Raw genomic sequence first — 19,808 nt, forward strand, 5'->3', positions numbered from 1 at the left:
ATCACACTCTCCCTCCCCACTAGTGAAAGCCTGCCCCATAGGGTTAAAACAAAAAAATTGGTAATGAACACAAATTCTTGAGCTTGTCTTATAGAACAGCAGATGAAGAAACAACTTGTTGAAATCCCCTCTGCGTCGAACACAACAAGACTGGCTGAAACCAGTTGGAGCCAAGATGGCTGATCAAACTTTGGGCAGAATAAACCTGCTTGTCCGATTGGTGACCCTTTGATATTGAGACAGGCTGGGACCTGGGACCTGGGACCCGGGACACTTTGCTGCAGTGCTTGCACCTGGACAAACGTCTCCTCAAGCAACAAAATACAAAGAAACTATAAGGGACTAAAAATAACTTTGTGCATGTGCAGCTGGGGCAAATTATGGACAACAAGATACAAAAAGACCAAAAAAGACCAACTGCCACTTCTGAAGAGCCGGGAGCAAAAGCAGGGGGTCGGGAGCAAAAGCAAGGTACTGAGAGTGCCCGAAGCACAAAACACCACCTAAGAGGTGGGCAAAACACCTAGGCCACCCCTCCAGCCCGACCCCTGGACACACCCCTACCCTCACCCCATATAAGGAACCAGCTCTCCACCCTCCCCTCCCCCCCCACCACAAGCAGGCAAGCAAGTGCGGGAACCTGTTTGTTCTTGCTCCCCCCTGCTGCAGCAGGGGCCCCAATAAAGTCTTGCCTGAGTTTCTTATCTGGCGTCTGATCAATTTCTATTGATTAAGGAGGCCAAGAACCCTGATCAGTAACAATATCACAGCCCAAATTGCCACCTCTTGCTTCATACCAACTCCCTGGAATTTGCACGTGCAGAGACAGGAAGTCTGCTTGGGCCTGTGCATAGGAACTTGGCACTTCCTTCGCCTTTGTAAGCACCACACCCTCCCTTTTTCTTCACGGCCCCGGAGCCCAATCCTTAAATATCCACCTCACCTTGCCATCTGGGAGATAGATTTGAGAGTTCTGCTTCCTGTCTCCTTGCGTGGCCGCTCTGCAATAAAGACTTTTTCTCCCTCTGCAATAAAGACTTTTTCTCCCTGCGAAAGACTGTTGTCTCCGTGTCTGGCATCGCTGGCGGGGAGCAGGGAGGGTTGCGGGGGGGTGGGGGGGCGGGCAATACAATCTCTGCTCGGTGTCCATCTTTAAGGCCCAGCACTTTCCGAATCCCAGTAGATCCCCCATTTTATAATATAATTATTTGTTTATATAGCTATCTCTTCCTTTGTACTCTGAGATCCTTAAAAGCAGAAACTCCTGGTTGACTTTATAACTTCATGAATGGATGAATGGATGAATAAATGAAAGGGTATACACCAACGGCAGGTGAAATGTTTGAAATCCCGCCAACCAGAAATCTACGCTGGAGCCTGCGGTGGCGCGTGCGCAAACCCTCCGTCCTGTTCTCCTTCGCTGTGGATACATCTGGGTTGGCTGCTCCAACGGAGTCTGCAGCCCCGCCCTAACTGAAGTACGGGAAGACTGGAGGCTGCTTAGTGCACAGGAAAGCCTCACAGCGTCAGAAACTAGCAATCTTGGATTCTGCTTCTCAGAAGAATCCTGCCTTAAATTCTTAAGCAAAATTCTGCTTTAAATTAGCCCGTGATCTTGGGCAAGTCTCTGTAATTTTCCTGAGAAAATTCTGTTTCTTCGTCCACAATGAGAATAGGAAGTCCAGTCTATTTATTTCCACGTTACGGTGTTACGAAGGTGCTGGAGCCCGGGGCCTGGCCAGGAGAGGGCGGTGCGTCTGGAAACAGGAAGAGGTGGAGCGAGCGCAGGGTGGCGGTAGCGGTGTCGGCGGGAGTAGACCCCAGCCGGGGCTTCTGGGTAGCCTCGGGCGACAGACTGTGCTCTCTGCACCAAGCCTTCCGCAGGTCCTGCGGCCCTGAGCTGCCCCAAGCTAGGTGACAACATGTCCCCCTGCCACCATGGACTAGGGTGTCTGTCGTGAAAGAAGGTTGTTTCCACGAGCGCAGCGAATCCATTAAGACCTGGAGTGATGGCTCCTCGCTGGATGGAAGGAGCGCCCGCGAGCCCCCGACCAGACCCTGCCCCCCCTCAACAACTTCTCTGTCGCAGAAAGTCCCTGATGAAGACTGGGAGACGGGGCCCAACACCTTTGTCATACGCTGCCTGCAGTGGACCACGGTCATCAAGAGGACCATCCACGTGGACTCTCCAGAGGGAGGTGAGTCTGGGCCTCCTCGAGGCCGCCCTTTGAGAGCTTCCAAGCCCAGTGTGAGAAGAGGCGCAGATGGACAGATTAGGAGTTTACCGTCTCAGCCCTTCCGCGAGCTGGGAAGAGCTGGGCTTCTTAGTCCACTGACCCGGTTCTTCGTCGTCAGACTGGCGGGTTCGTGGGAATCCTGGGCGGAGCTTGTTGACAGGACTGGGGCGGGGCCTCTGCCTGTCTGGAGATCTGCGGAGGGTCAGGGGGCTGCATTTTTAATGAGCATCTTCATTGATTTTGAGACAGGTTGCCCAGAGAATCCGTTTTTAAAAGATTAATTTAATAATTAGAAGAGATGATGTAGAATCACTTAGGTCAAAACAAATCGTATAAGGGTGTCTGGTGAAAGCTTTGCTCTCACTTCTGCCTCATATGCTCTCACCCCCGAGTTAACTGCTGTTCTTCTGTGTCTGGGAAGAGCTTCTTCACACATGGACAGATCCATTCAGATCCTTTTGGGTTGTACTCTCCTTGTTTTTTCTTTTTACACAAAAGGTGGCATTGTATGCAAACTGTTATGAACTTGCTTTTTTCGCTTAAGTTATCTAGAGGAACCTTTCTGCTTCCATATATAGAGAACTGCTGCTACATTTTTTTTTTTAATAGCTGCACATGTATGTCCCTAAGTTTGTTTAGCAGTTCTTTATTAATGGTGACTGTGGTTGTTTCCAAACAATGCCACAGTGAAGTATTGGGTTGGCCAAAAAGTTCCTTTGGTTTTTAAGTAAAAATTAAAGACACATTTTTCATTTTCACCAGTTATTTTACTGAACAACATATTCACTGTTTTGTTCCACTACCTTCTGCCATTTTTCAGGCAACTTCATAATTCCATCTTCCCAAAATTTATCTTTTTGAGCAAAGAACTGTTCCAGGTGCCTTTTACAGTCTTCCAGGGAATTGAAATTTTTTCCATTAAGAGAATTTTATAAAGACCGAAATAAATAGAAATCTGAAGGTGTTATGTCTGGTGAATATGACGGATGAATCAGAACTTCCCAGCCAAGCTGTAACAGTTTTTGCCTGATCATCAAAGAAACATGTGGTCTTGTGTTATCCTGATGGAAGATTATGTGTTTTCTGTTGACTCGTTCCAGACGCTTTTCTTCAAGTGCTGCTTTCAATTGGTCTAATTGGGAGCAGTACTTGTTGGAATTAATGGTTTTGTTTTCCAGAAGGAGCTCATAATAGAGGACTCCCTTCCAATCCCACCATATACATAACCACCTTCTTTGAATGAAGACTGGCCTTTGGTGTGGTTGGTGGTGGTTCATTTCGCTTGCCCCACGATCTCTTCCGTTCTCACAGCTTGTTTTAAGAACAGAATGTTTTCATTACATTTCAGTAGAGAATAGCGTGTGGAAATACGGTCGAGAAGGTTGTTTTCTCTTAACTTATGTGGAACCCAAACATCAAAGCGATTAACGTAACCAAGCTGGCACAAATGATTTTCAGTGCTTGATTTGGATATTTTGAGTTTGTCGGCTATCTCCCACGTGGTATAACTTTGATTGTTCTCAATTAATGTCTCGATTTGATTGCTATCAACTTCAGCTGGTCTACCCGACCTTGCGTGGAGCATCGTCCAGCAAGAAATCTCCAGCACGAAACTTTGCAAACCACTTTTGACATGTTCTGTCAGTCACAGCACGTTCTCCATATGCTGCAAAAATCTTTTTTTGCGTTTCAGTTGCGTTTTTACCTCTCTTGAAATAATAAAGCATGATATGCAAAAATGCTGCTTTTTTCCTTCCATCTTCAATATTAAAATGGCCACACAAAAATTCACCAGTTTTGATAAGTTTTTTAAAAAATGCATGCTGATGTGACAGCTGTCACAATACAATCTAACAAAATTGTTTCAAATGACATTAAAGACAACTAAGCACTACTAGAGCCATCTTATGGAAAAAACCAAACGAACTTTTTGCCCAACCCAATACCTTGTGTTTATTTCATTTGACATATGTGCAAGTAAATCTGTAAGATGAATTCTTAGATGTAGGATTTCTGGGTCACAGGGAATATGCATTTGTAATTTTGAGAAATGGCTCTATTAGGCCATGTCTAAGAGCGTTCTCACAGCCTTGTTTCCAAATGTTGGATTTTTTACCAATCTGATCAGTCGGAAATGGCACCTCAGGGTAGTTTTGGCTTTTCTTTCTGTGGGTGAGTTTGAGTGTCTTTTCATATATTCAAAGGCCATGTCAGTTTCTATACTGTCTGTTCATATCCTTTGTCTATTTTTCTATTGGGTAGTTGGTCTTTTTCTTATTTATTTTTGAAAGCTCTTTATATATTAGGGAGCTTAACCCTTTGTAATGAGTGGTGAATATTTTTTCCCCACTTTGTCCCTTTGGACCTGACTTTGAGAAACACTCTTTTAGCTTGTCTGTGAGATGAGGATTCAGCTGACCTGCTGGAGAACCCTAAAACAGTGCCATCCAAGAGAACTTTCTACCATGATAGTAATGTTTAATACCCTTGGTGTCTAAAAGGGTAGCCACTAGTCACATGTGCTTGTGGAACATTTGAAATGTGGCTAGTATGACTGAGAAATGGAATTTTTATTTTATTTAATTAATTTACATTTAAACAGCCACATAAGCTAGTGGCTGCCCTCTTGGACAATACATTTCTAGACCATATACAAAACAATATCACAAAATGTGTTGCCACAATCTATACTGTAATTATGGTTACCTACCTTCCTAAGGTTGAAAATATACTCACCCCACCAAGGGAAACAGAATTACCATCTCAAGCCAGCTAGGTGTTACTCAGCTGAAAACTGGGGGCCAAAACATGGACTGCCAGTGAAAGCAAACTGAGCCCTGTAAGTGCATAGGACCTGGGTGTTGGGCTGAGTTTTGAAGAGTGTGTGGGAGTTGACCACGGAGTTAGGAAAGAGAAAGTGACTCTGGGAAAAGGGACCAGCATATTCAAAGCCCAAGAGTTGAGAGAGCTCATCTTCTGGGGACCACAGAGGGTTCTGCATCACCAATGAATGAAAGGGCCAGGAATCTTGGAAGAGGGGAAGTGGAAGCCTTGAAACTGGAGAGCTCAGCCAGGGCCCGGATTCTAGATGGAGATCTCCACAGGGCTTGGCAAACCATGAATCAACTGGGGTTCGTCACAGGATTGCTAAAAGATTCAGGGGGGTAATAAACAGGAAATCCTTGATTCAGCAGTACCTGGCACACAGCTTGCAAGCCTGGAAAAGGAGCAGTGGGGAGCCGGCAAAGCTTTTTAATAGGGAAGAGACCTGCTCTGGTTTCCATTATAGTAAGATACCATGGCCTTCAGTGTGGAGAAGAATCCCTTTCCTAAGACTTGGGGGAGTAGGGGGGTAGGGCATCTCCTCTGCCACTGGAGAGAAATCTGCCCCTGGGTCTGATCTGAGACCAAACTGCAGATTTCTGACCTTTACCCAAGGGGAGGTGTGAGCCAGAAATCCAGCAAGAGAGAGGCCATTCTGCTCTCTTGGCTGTCCTCTCTGCCCTGCCCCACATAGGCCTGAGGCAGTAGGCTGCTCCTGAGCCTGGGGAGAGGTAGGGAGTTGGGGTGGGGATGGAGGACAGACAGAGGCCACACTGGTGACGGGTCCTTGCCTAGATGATGCAGTGGCCTGCTCACTGGGCTCCCAGTAGCCTCTCCTGCCTTCCCCAGATGGTGCTCCCCAGGGAAGCTAGAGAGATTCTTCCACCCCACCGCCTTGTTTCAGACTACAGAAAAGTTGAAATAATAGCATAATAAATGAAGTCCAGATCCCCTGTACAGCAACTCAACATCTGCCATGTTTGCCTCATCTGGCTGTATTTTATGCTGACTCTTGAATTTCTGTTCATACTTTCGACACTTTCCTCACTAACACTTCAGCAGCCGTTTCCTAAGATAAGGGTTTTCTCCTACAGAATCATGGTGTCATTATCACACCTGAGATGATTGTTTACACTCTAGATTTATTAATATCCTCTCCATGTCCATGCCATACTTGAATGTACCCAGTTGTCCTCAAAATATTATGTTTCAAACCAGGATTCATTCATGATACATGTTGTCTCTTTGGCCTATTTTAACCTAACTCAGCCCTTTTGTCTTTTTTTTCCTTCCAGGACATTGATTTTTTTTTTTTTTTTTTTTTTTTATGAGCCAGGCTAGCTCTCTTAGAGAAAGTCGCACACTCCTATTAGGTGCTTTTTCCTTTTTCCCATGTGCCTATATTTCCTGTAAACCCAAAATTAGGTCTGGAGCCAAGTTGGTAAACTCTGACCTGATCTCCTGTTTTTATAAATAAATTTTTATTGGAACACAGCCACGCCCATTTGTTTACAAATTGTCTGGCTGCTTTTGCCCTACTATGGCAGAGTTGAATAGTTGTGACAGAGACTGTGTGGCCTGCAAGGCCTGAAATATTTACTGATTTATCCTTTACTGAAGAAGTCTGCAGACCCCTGATTTTGGCAGGTATATTTAAACAGTGCATCACATTAGTGTGATCTTTTAAATGTAAATGTTATCATGGAATTTCTCTGCTTAGAACTCTGACTGGCTTTTAATCCCACTTGGAGTAAAGTCCAAAACTTGTGTCATATCCTACAAAGTCTACATGATCTGGCCTCCTCTCCAGAATCATTTTCTACCACTAGTTCTCTCAGTTTAGCCACACTGGTCTCCTTGCTGTTCCTTAAACATGCTAAGCACACTTCTACCTCAGGACCTTTGCATGTGCTGTTACCTTTGCTTAGAACCCTCTTCCCCCAGATATCATGATGGTTCTGACCTTAACTTCGTGAGGTGTCTGCTCAAATGCCTCCTTCTCAGAGTGTCCTGCCCTGCTCCCCATGACTCTGTTACCCTTACCTCCTTTAAGTTTCTTCACAGCACCTATCTAGCAGGTGTGACATTTTCTATGTATTTATTTGTGCTGGGAACATAAATAGCAGTTCAGTACATGTTTGTTGAATGAATAAAATAATAATTAAAACTAAAAAAAAAAAGAAGGTGCTGTATTTGAGAGGGCTTGTGAACAATGAAGCATGATGCAGATTTAAAGGACTGTTATTAAATGTTGTTTCTCTTCTTATGTATGCAGTGCTGGGTTTTTCCTCTGGTCAGCTTTGTTTTGTTTTGTTTTTAACTTCAGCTGTAGCATGTCCATCTCATAATGCTGGAATTCCACAGGATGAGTTGATGAGGAGGCACAGTGTGTGGTGGAAAGAACATGGGCATTTGATTCCGCAGATTTGTGTAGAAATCTCAGCTTCATTATTTACCCAACATTCTTGCTCCTCAGTTTTCTCATGGAAATGAGAAATACCAATGCCTTTCTTGTAGGTTTGATGTGAAAGTTACATATGATAATCTAATGATATAACATATCAGCTCCTTGTACATACATAGGAGGTACTTGGTAGAGTGGAGCCCTGAATGGGGAGGAGACTTGAAAGGTTGCACACACCTAAATCCTAGTGGTGAAAACTCCAATTGCCTGAGTTAAAAAGTAATAATAATAATAGTAATAACAAATTAACCTTGACTCGCTGCAGAAAATTAACTGGAATTTACTAAGAAATACAGGAAGGGTCAGTCCTACCCCTTGCATTTGAGAACTGATTGTTTCCTAACATTCATGAATCACGTTGGTAATCTTTGCCATATCTGAATATTGTCTGTACTGTTATTTTCTTAATTGATTAAGTTGGTTGTTACTTAGCCTTATCATTCATGAAATCACAAGTATGTTATGCTGGTTAAATTTACTCTAATACATATGAGTATAAATATTTTGTCTAAAACATAATAATAGAGAACGCCCCCCCCCCAAAAAAAGGTGGGTACCACCTAATGGCTTAAAGAATTTTTGCATTGCAAGCTTCTTCCTGCAAATGCTTGTACCCTGAGGCCTTGCTCGCAATTCTCTCATTAACTGCATTTAAAACAATCACAGGAAGTAACATAACCTTACGTCCTGAAGTGTATAATATCAATTTTAAAATCTCTGTTACACAAAGAGTAAGTTTTTGCGCCCTGAGAATCTCAAAATTCTTCTGTATAGGAATGTTTCTAGTTCAAACAAGGACTTGGCAGATAACTCAGATATATAGGAATTTAATAGAGTAGATGCCTGGGGCGTAAAAATTTATCTCACATGTATGTGCATTTAAAGCCACCAACACACTTCGCATGTTAATTTAATCACTAATTCATCTACTAGTTAATTAAACCAAAAGTTTCAACTCAATGTGAGAAGTGGGATAATAGAGGCTTGTGCAGAGTAGGCTGGGGCGCCAAGCAAAGGGATTCTACCCATCTGACAAGGGGGGGACCCTTAGTGAGAGGGAGGAACCTTATTTAATTTCCCTGTAATCCATTTTATCTTTGTTATCTCCATTTCCAGAACCTCAGTTCAGATCCTTAGTCATTAAGGAAATCAGTTTCCTAACTGGCTTTCCTACCTCTAGCTCAGTTTATTGCCTCCCGACCTCTATACAACTGCCATGTAGTCCTCCATCTATTCATTGGATAGATATGTACTGAGCTCCGGCTACATGCCAGGCACTGTTCTAGAGCTCTGATCATGTTACTACCCCTCTTAAACTCCTCCCCATGGCCTTCCTGTTGGAGTCTACATCCCTTCCCTTAGTATGGCTCTCAGGGCTCATGTTTATCTGGGCCATGCTCATCTCCTGACCAGTCCTTTTCCAGCATCTGGTACCCCAGCCCTACTGCACTGCTTGCTTTCTCCTGGGTACCCTGTGTTCACACTCCTCGCAGCCTTTGATTGAATGCTTATCTTTCTTGGCCTGGTTGTCTCCTCTTGGCCTGTTCTAAACTCACCTCTTCTGGGAAAAGGAGACTGTGGGATAGTTGGACTCTCCAAAGGGCATTGTTACTGATCCCCAAGGGGTAGGTGACCCCTCAATGGGTCCTTTGCCCGAAGTTGCAAATGCCAGTCAAACAAAACTGGGCTCCGTATGGCAGAGCAGAAACTTTACTCATTGAACAGGGAATGGAGAAGGGAGAGCTCTGCTCTAAAAACACCTTGTTCCCAAAGGGAGGGGAGAAAGGGAATTTTAAAGGGGTAGGACACAGCCTTGTCATCAGGGCTCTAGGAAAGGGGCGGAGATTTTCAGGAGCAGCCTGGGGCAGCTGGGGCAAGCGCAGTCTTCCAGTCTTCTTTGCACACAGCACGAATTGTGCCTAACAGAATACAAAGACCCACCTTGAGCGGAGATCTTAGCATGGTAGCCAGGCAAAGGTAACTTGCAGACACCTCCAGGCCTCATCTGAGCAGGTGCATTCCTGTGGTCAAGCCAGAGCCAGGTCAGGGCGGTTGACCACTGCATATCTCTTAAAGAACAGCTGCAAAACATCTCTGTCAAATACCAAGTGGTTTTGAAACAAACACAGAGATAAATCAAGGTAAAGATCCTTTAGCTCATAGAGGCTGATATGGGTGATCAGCTGGGAACTGATATACACTGATATTCTTTAAAACATACAAACAAACAAAAAATAGTTTATATTGCGTGTGTACACACGCACACACACACACACACACACACACACACACACACACACACACCCAAAAAAGGAAAGACACATTACAAGGTTACCTTTAGTCATTTCTAAATAGTAAAAATGGGTATTTTTTTAATCTTTCCATATTCCTGTAATTTCAGAAATGTTCTTTGATGATTTAATTTCTTAATGGGAAAAATAAACATTTTTTAAAATAAGGAAAAGTGGAAGAGAGAGGAAGCAAGGAATGAAGAAGGACATAAAGGTAGATATAGAAGCGTTGCACACGTTTCAGAATGCTAAATAAGTTACTGAGCTTGCCTTTTTTCTTGTGTAATAAAAAATCACCCATACATCTCCCATTTATAGACAAACTCAGTTAATTACAGCATTGTTTGTGGTTGCTTCTGGGCAGGGTCAATATGGGTAATTAGATCTTTTACAATCTTTAGAAAGTTACTCTCATTCCTTGTGAAACATCAATATCAGATGCAATGTGCATTAGGAAGGAGCTGTGGTGAGTAACATGGATGAATAACATGATCCCAAGGTCAGTGGAGTGAAAAACTGAGGCATTTAGAAAGATAACTCAGTCGCAGTTTCTTGTCCCTGAATAACCAGGAACAATAATTTTTGTCAGAATTATTTAGAAAGATGTCTCAATTCTGAGGTGTAACAAAGCCAGGTGCTGTAAAGAATCATACACTCTTAGAGCTCAGTGGACCCTTAGGAGTTGTCAAACTTTGTTCTAGCATTGAAAGCCTTTTTTAAAATCAACTCTTAAATAGAAGCTTGATACTGTATCTTCTGGGCGGTATGCAGAAAGAGAAGGAGTTCGAAACTTAAACCAGGGCTTGAATTCCAGTTCCATCCTTGGGCCAAGGAACTTGACCTGAACTTCTGCTTGCTTGTGAATAAAATAAGGATAATTAACAGTGACTTCAAAGGCTGGATGTGAGAACAAATGAAATACAGCCTGGATATAGCAGGTGGTATTAGTAAGCGGGGGCTGTACTTTGTTAGTCCTCTCAAAACCAAATACGACAGAAACGAGTTTGCCCCTTGGAAATTAAAATTGGGGCTGACATATGCAACATCATTGAACAAGTCTGAATAATTTACAGTCCAGCAGAACTGGTCGTGTCTGATTGAATTTATTAACATTTAAAGAAAGAATGTGAGGCTCAGAAGGGGGAATTGAGAATCTCAGAGGCATTCCACTTGTAAACATTTTCCAGAGGATTTTTGCATTTAGCCAGTAATCTCCATGCCCTGTTCATAAGGGGATCCCCAATGTGGAAAGGTTGGAGGGATTTTCTGCCAAGGAGTCTGAGATTCCTGTTTTCACAGGCACTGTCATCCTTACTTGCAGATGTGGGTATCAGGGTGTCTGAGACTAATGCCTTTAGACCTTGGGTGCCTCTGGCTCACTTTGTCCTGATTCCATGCCATTCATGCAACCTCTGATGCTTATTTGGAATCCCATATAGGTCAGCCTCTGACAACAGTATGCAGTGCTCACTTGGAGGCTGAGTATTCCAATCCCTGTGGCCATTATTTCTTATGGTAAATTCATCAGTTGGTATTTAAGTTTTATCCCTCTGTTCTATGAGCTTACTCGATATGACCCTGCCCAAGAGATGAATCTGCCCTTTGCGCTGACAAGATCAGCAAGGCCTCAGATTGGGGAAAATTCACCAAGGCAATAAGTGTCCCCTAGTGAGAGAGGCTTTTAGAGGCTAGCTGACAGCCTTCTTTGATGGAACAACCCAACATCACTTTATGGCTAGGTTAGATACTGAATATTTTTTAGTTTTAGTTTCCATATTAGTCACTCATGAACTATTCATTACCTCCCTTTTCTATCCCAAGGAGTTGTCTTTGGTTGGAGACTCCCTGAAGTAGTCTCTGAGACAAATAATATATTGGGGAGGTGGTCCCAGGAAGCACCAGTAGAAAAGTGGGGACAGGAGCCAGGAAATGGAAGAAAGCCAGTAAAGTTTACAATATCAAGCAAGTAAATGTTGAGGGCAACTAGGGCTTAATCCCAGTGGGAACTCAGGGAGACAATGAAGGGCATGGTACAGAGTTATTCACCTCCCCGTCCCCATGGGCAAAGAAGAGGTACATTTATCCTCTCATTCCCATCTCTCTTTGGCTGAGGGCTATTCCCTGGTGCATCATCTCATGGCACTTCTGGCTATTAGGGTCTGGAACCTAGAGAATACTTTCAGGTGGGAATCACAAGGGTTTTCAGTAGAACTGTGTAGGCATGTATTTGATAGGGGAGTGCCAGAGAGGGGTGAGGGTGATGAGTGGGGCAACCAACTGCATTTGCTGTAGGAGGTGGGTCATGAAAGAATAAAGCACAACTGATACTCTCACATGCTTATAATGACTAGACATCATTCTAAATGATAATCCAGTTCACCCAGAATGGTAAAAGCCATGCAAGACTCTTCTCTGTGGTTTTGGATTTGGCTCCCCAAAAGACACCAGAAAGAAGGAAGTCAAAGCAAATCTGCTACTGATTTCCACTTCACCGCATTGCGATTTTTTTTTTCACATCTAATGATGAAAAACTTTATTCTGTTTCAAGGTATCTAGAAAATGAAGCTGCATTTGGGGCACGTTACACATGAGGAATGATCCGTATGTAGTGAGTACGAAACTCAGTTACGGAAATATTTCCTAGTTCTTACCAGATACTCCATTACCAATGCCTAATTGAAAGTAAAACATAATTTGCCACACTAAAAGCCTAAAAGTGAAATATGACAGAATTTAAACCAGCAGATATAAATGCAGCACCTATCTGTGAAAAACAAACAAACAAAACAAAACAAAGATGGGAAAAATCAAATACTGAGGAAGAGCTCTGGCCTTAAGCACATCTCACCTGAAGAGTGAAATGATGACTGTAGCAACTTATTCCCCCAAGCAATGCTAAATCACCAGGCTACAACCTTGCCTTATATAACATTCCAGTTCAATGTCTGGCAGAAATCAAAGCATGGGGGTCTGCCAGCTGACCCCAGTATCATTCAGGCAAGCGTGATGGGTCTAGAAGTTTAGAAGTCCCAACTTCTCAGTATTCAAAGTGGAAGTAACATCACATTTGTTTAAATGTTTCTGTTTTATTTAAGATCTACTAAAGACTACCCCACTTACCCAGATTCATAGGAAATCCAGTATCAGTTATTTGGAGGACTGTTGGTGTGGGTCCCTTTCTCTCTTCCCTTGTATGATATAAGAACACCGGCAGGGCAGGTGGGAGGGAGGGCTTATACGGATCTGAAATGGTGTCTACCAGGCATCACAATCTTGAGCAGGGAAAAGCACGATCGCTATATGCCTGTCTCTGCTGTCCTTGCCCCTTGCAGCTGTGTGATGCCTTGAAGGAGTACTGGACCCCCTTCCTCTTCTGATCCAGCAGTAGCCGAGTGTACTTGTCCAGCTCTCTGCCCAGGAGGGCCGCTCTTTGTGGACTCCAGGACCTCAAAGCTAAACTGAGCCCCAGTGCTTCTTCACACAGTGGTCTTAGGTCGCAATGCCCAGAACTGACTTGCATCCCTCCTGCCCTTTTCTCCAAGATCCTACTGGCTATGAGTTTCCCATCCCCACCCCCAATCCACAGACTCAAAGTCAAAAGTCCTCTTTACTCTCCTGTTTTTGGACAAGAAAGCCTAATTGCTTCACTGGAACTAGAGCAGCCTCTTCTTCCTTAGTTATTTTCAACTTCTTTTTTTTTGGCCTATCAGTAGGCATATATATCAACATAAACTCAGAAAGAGAGAAGTAGGGAAAGTGAATTGGTGACAAGGGGGTTGGAAGGATAACACACAGCTCCAAAGTTACTCACCACTAGTAAACAGCACCAGCAGGTATCAAAGGCATCAAGTGGTTAAAAGCAACAGAAATAAAATTTCTATCCTAGAATTCCACCAGAAAATTTCAGGAGTTATAATTGTTTACTCATTTGGGTTTCTGCTAAAATAGTCCTTGCCTTGATGTCACTGGCTGTCACTCTCGTTTCACAGGCATCTGATTTCAGCCAGTCTTTCAGTCCCAGACTGGCCCCCAACCCGCCTCTCATCAGCGAAGATTACTTTAGTCAGACTTTACCATTCATGTGATACTTAGAGACACAAAGAATTCACAAAGGGTTTTCTTTTAGATGTTACTACTTTGAAGCGTATATCACATTCCCCCAAATCCTCTGTTGAGCTCGCTTTGATTCATCTACAGTGCAGTGGGTGATACTTCTGTCGATGGTTCTAAGATCATTTCAAGATTCTCACTGGAGGCTTTTTGGCTCTCTGAGATAAATATATATGGCAGAAATATTTAACATTTTTTTAGTATGATTGTTTTCAGATCTCAGGAAAGAATTGCTAAAGGAGTTTGTTAAAAATGTAGATCACACCGGAGATTCTAATTCAGTAGGTCTGGTATGGGCCTCAGGAATCTGTATGTATAATAATGACTTTCAGATGCAGGGAGTTACAAAAAGGTACACTTCCTGTAAAACACTTATTTGATATCATCTATGTGTCAGACAATTTGCTAAAGGCTTTATAGGACTTATTTTATCAAACCATCACATCAATGCTATAACAGAAAATATTACTAGCCTCATTTTATAGATGAGTAAATGGGGCCTGAAAAAGAAATTAAAACTCAAGGTCACTAAACAAGTATGGGTTAGATCAGAGATTCAAATTAAATTATACCTCTATGTGGTTGCAAAACCCAAACTCTTTCAATTATATTACATTATAAAATAAATTCTAGTGTTGAGGATATTTCAGTTCTAGCAAAAATGGCGATTCCCTACTACTAATACTTCTTAAGTTAAAATTTAATCTGTTCTTTAGTCATAATTTATGAATTAATCGCGTAAGGTAGGTTATGCCATGATAGCGAACAACCCCTGGGGAGAAGTGACTTAACGCAGATTCCTGTTCACTTATGTTCCATGCTCATCTTGAGTTGTGCTGGGGGTCCTGTTCCATGTTGTCTTCACTCAGGGACACAAAGTGGCAGGGCCACTACCATCTGGAATGTCACTGCTCCCTGTGGCAGGAGAGGGAAGTAAAGCAAAAAGCCACCAGCTCTTCTGCTCCCATTTCCTTAGCCAAAGCAAGTGGCATGGGCAAGCCTAACATCAGGAGGGCAGGGAAGTCTATTCTGCCTTGTGTTCAGAAGGCAGAGAGCTGGAAATATTTGTGAACAGCACAAAGGGTCGCAGATAGACTGGTTGCAGGTAGACTTGGAGAAAGAAGATCTGAGTTGAAATTGTGACTTCAAGAGGTACTAACACTATGACTTTAACCAAGTGAATAAATTTCAGTTCTTCATTTCCTAAATAGATAGAATAATACTTACACCCTATGGTGGTTGTGAAAATCAAACAAAACCGAATACGTACATTCAAACAATTTAGTGCCTGAAGCATGATAGATGCTCTCACTAAAACTAGTAGAATTAGAAATCATCACATTGTTGACTACAGTTACATATCCACATACCAGAGATGTTTCAGATTCACGGAGTTATTTCACTTGCACATTTAGATTCAGAGATGGTGTCTGATGAAACTTGGGAAATCACTGTGTACGCAGAATTGAAGGTAGTTAACTTGCTAGTGTGAGAGGCTGTCGTAGGCTGGGTCCCTCCGTACACAGACTTTAGGGTAAAGACTTGTTTGTAGGAATGGCGCCGGCAAAGGGATGAGGGAAGTTGGACTGGATAAGAAGAAAAGTTGACTTGTGTTGCAGCAGTAATAGAACGTCTGCCCGGGAGCTGGGGAGTTGAGATGGCCCTTCAGGGATATTCTGGATAGAGGCAAGGGAATTAGGCCTGACTTTGGGCCAGGTGGTACCCTTAGAGGGGAATTTCTGGAGAGGGACTTAAGTAAGCACCTTAACCGGCAACCCTCACTGCAGCTGGGGAAACTGGGGGACTGAGGGCTTCAGGCCTGAATCAAGGGATCTAAGTAACAGACCACAGGATCCACCTTTAAAAGTAAACCTGGAAATGGAACAGGCTATAACACTGGAAGACCCCAAACTATGACTTGTCATTATTGCTCATTAAATCTTGCTTCCACTTGAAAAGTAAGTTAGGTGAGGCAGTTAATGTTTAGTATTCTCGTATATAAACAATGAACTTCATAGAAAAATACATCATTGGCGTAGAAACGGAATTATTTTTCTCTTGCTTCTCTGTTGTCCTCATCCAGGAATAATTGGCCCCCCAGGGACTACTATCTGACTGTTAGGTCTAATGCCAAAAAGGAACTTATTCTCATGACAATCACCTCAGAAGTAGTTCTTGAAGGCAAAAATTCTTATTTGGTTTATTTCTACCTTGGTTGAAATACTTTCTAAACTTGAACTTCTTAGACTGAATATCAAATTTCCCCTGAACTTCTTAGGGATGTTTCCGTGAAGCAAGAAGAGGCACAAGATAAAGATGACACATCTTATGGAGCATGGATGTGATTGGATGACTTGAAAAGGTGACAGGGAGAGGAGCAGACTTAATAATTTTATGATTTTTTCAATTAAAAAAGCATATGTATTAAGGATGACAAAACTGTACTATTTTAAAGATAAAACAATATCCTTTAAATAAGATGTAAAGAAGCATTTAAATCTATATTAGAGCATTCAAACCACATAGAGATACAAGGTCATTCTGCCACGCCTTTAAGGGGGCTTCACTGGAAAAGTTTGAGAAGCCTACTCTAAACCTTTACAGTTTTCCCATTATTGGCCGATCATTCTTTCAAATTTCACAATTTTTATACTGAAGAGACACACCTCTACCAATTGTTTCCTTGGGAAATAGAGCAAATAAAGAAGGCTTATTATTTCTGTAGAGCACTAAAAGTGAATGACAATATATCTTATCCTTCAAAGGAGCTGTGTGTTAGCAAGCCCAGTGACACTCCGAAATGATAGGAAGAACCCTCTGTCTCAAAGTGTCTTCCAAAATAGGATCATGGTGGAATGTAAGTGAGAATAAGATGTGAAAAAGTATTTATCAAGCATTTTCCACAAGCCAAAAATCTTTTCACAAAGTTTATACCCTGTAATCCGGTTTTCGAGAAGTATTTATTATCCTGATCTGATGAATGAAGAAACTGAGCCTTAGAGAAGTTAAGAAAATGGGAAAGAGTTTAAACTCAACTTTGCTGGTCTTCAAAGCTACAGCTCATTTACCCATGTAAATAAGCTATTGGCCAAAATATTAAATTCTTTTGACTGATACAGAAGTCCTATAATATAGAGAAAAGTATCTCAGCTTTGGAATCAGATGGATGTTTAGATCCTGGTTCTATTGTGTACTAACTCTATGACATTTGGAAAGGACTTAAAATTTTTGAACCTCAGATATTTTATCTGGAAAATTCAAAATACCAGTGCTGAGTTGTTAGGATAAGAATAAAATATAAATGCACAGCAGAAATTGAATAAGTAATAGTAATTTTGTTAAATGTTGTATTTGAGATACATAAAATAATCTTCTAGGAGATTCTAGATCTAGCTTTATATAATTCCTTCAATGATGAATTCAATGAATGTGTCTAAATGAATGTGCCACTCCTCCTTCCTTCCTTTCTAGGTTTCTTAGAAAGAAACCTAGTGGAGCCTTGGCAGTTACTCAGGGACCCTGGGCAGGGGAAGAAAACATTCTGACTCAGGGCCCCCTGTCTGGGTAATTCAGCCTGGCCTGAAATGACTATGCTTCTCTCAGGCAGTTGCTGAGAATCAGCTCCTCAAATATCCTCCTTTAGTTTTTTTAAAGAAGCCTTGGTAATAATAGTCCCTGTATGCTGCAACTGTTTCTTCCTTTTTTTTTTTTTTTTTAAATCTTCCTCTTTTACCTGACCCATTTTTGCATGGCATATTTTCTCCACCAACTGAACTAGTTTTAATTAAAGCTGGTAATTCTGGGGTGCTTTCCACATGCTCCCTGATGAATGTGATATAAATGGACACAATAAACAGACCATCTAATATTGATAGAGTCTACAGCTGTATCTGCTAATTAGGGCCAATAAAGGCTTTTGGGGCAAGAGCTCCCATGTGACATTTGTTTAATTAAAGCCTTTGTCTGCCCTACTGAGAAGGGTGAAAAATATTCCACTTAAAATGTACTGAAAACAAACATAGCCTTTAAAATGCAGAACATTCCATAATAGTCTCTCCTGGGCTCCCAGAAGGAAACTTTTAGGTCAAAATAATATTTTTTCTTGATAATACGTACAATGTTGTTGTTTGAATTAAACCAGATAATTTATTCTATTTCCCAGTCCACATGTATACATAGAAGTAGCTCTAAGGGGGGAACACGTTCAGAAACAAGCCAGGAAGGATGGGGTGGGGATCATGGGGCCTATTGGCAAATTGGATGTCTCATGTGTTATCCTATGGATGATAAGCTGTTCTTGACCAACTGTGTGAATGTCTGCTCTCAATAACAGGCTGAGTTATTTACTGTGGAGTTTTAGTCATCTGTTTTAGGTCAAGGAATAAGATGCACTGTGTTAGGATGACATAGGAAGTGTGAGATTAGGACATTAGGAGAGACAGGAAGTGTAGATTTCAGGTCTGACTTTGCCATGGATGTAGAAAATTATTCTTGAAAGTCTTAGTTGCTTTATCTTGAGAAATGGAAGTATGTATATTTAGGCAGAACTTTAACTTATTTGATTTCAAGACTTTCTTGCTTCAATTTCTTTGATTACCCTTTTTTTTGAGGGGATTTTTCCAAATGTGGTTCATATGAATTGTCAATTTTTAAGTAACTAAAATACAAAAGCTTATATTAACAGTAAATTGATAAATTGTTCTCTCAAGATATGTCCCATAGGGTTTTTATTAGGTTGCTTTTAATTCACTACGAAGAATTTAGATGATCAATGAATTATAGATACAGGGAATGAATAAATAGAAAGTATTGGCTATTAGAACACTATGCTAAGGGGAAAAAAGTGTTTGTTTCTTTTTGCTGCATAGGCAGAAGTCTCCAATCTATACAGCTGTCCCTAGTTTATAATTTAGTTCTATGTTTGGCTGAAAACAATAAATACCACAGTGTCTTGATTCTAAGATTCACCTTATTCCTTCTCCACATTTTAATGTTTCTGAAATCAAGACACCTCAAAATCAAAGCCAAAAGGGCTTAGCCTAAGTTGTAACATAGCTGTCCATGTCTATAGGTACACAGATTGAACTCTCTTGGAGAAAGATCTGAGTTGAAATTGTGACTTCTGAGTTGAAATGTGTGTGTCATGAGATAACTTTTAATCTGACACTCATTTAAGTTTAGTTACTTGCACTATACCATGGGTTAAATTTCAACTTTAAAATTTGGAACCCTAATTGTTACTAAATATGCCTTCAAAAATATTACAGTAGGAAGCAGTATTGATAAAAACAGTTATTATGAATGTTAACACTTTCCTGTCATACCCAGGTCAATAAATAAAACGTAGTAGATTTTTCAACTCTTTCAGGGCAGGTAATGAAGTAGTGAAAGCTAGGAGAGATAGATCTGATCAGGTCACATGTGTGAATGACTGTGACTTCAGTGCCAGAAATCTTTCTAAACTTTCTTTTCTCTTTCCTTTCCTTCCTTTCTTTTCTTTCCCTCCTTCCTTGCCTCCCTCTCTCCTTCCTTCCTTCTTCCTTTTTTAATAAGTGACTTTATTTTTAATATCTTCACATCATTAAAAATTTAATGCATGTATAAAGTTATAAAGAAGAAAGTAAAATAAAACACAACATCTTATCACTCAAAAATAATGATCAGTAATATTAGGAGTATACCATTCCAGAATTATCTATGGAATACATATGTATTCCTGTACATATACATATGTACAGATAAAGGGATCAATAAAGATAAATTTAAAATGCTAAGGTATGTAGGTTGAGTTATGCATATTTTCCTTAATTTAATATATTAAATTTATTTTTACTTTAACAGAAAAAATGAAATCAGGCAAAATGCTTAGTATACACACAAATA

The sequence above is a fragment of the Balaenoptera acutorostrata genome, chromosome 9, assembly GCF_949987535.1.
Source record: "Balaenoptera acutorostrata chromosome 9, mBalAcu1.1, whole genome shotgun sequence".
In the NCBI taxonomy this organism is placed as follows: Eukaryota; Metazoa; Chordata; class Mammalia; order Artiodactyla; family Balaenopteridae; genus Balaenoptera; species Balaenoptera acutorostrata.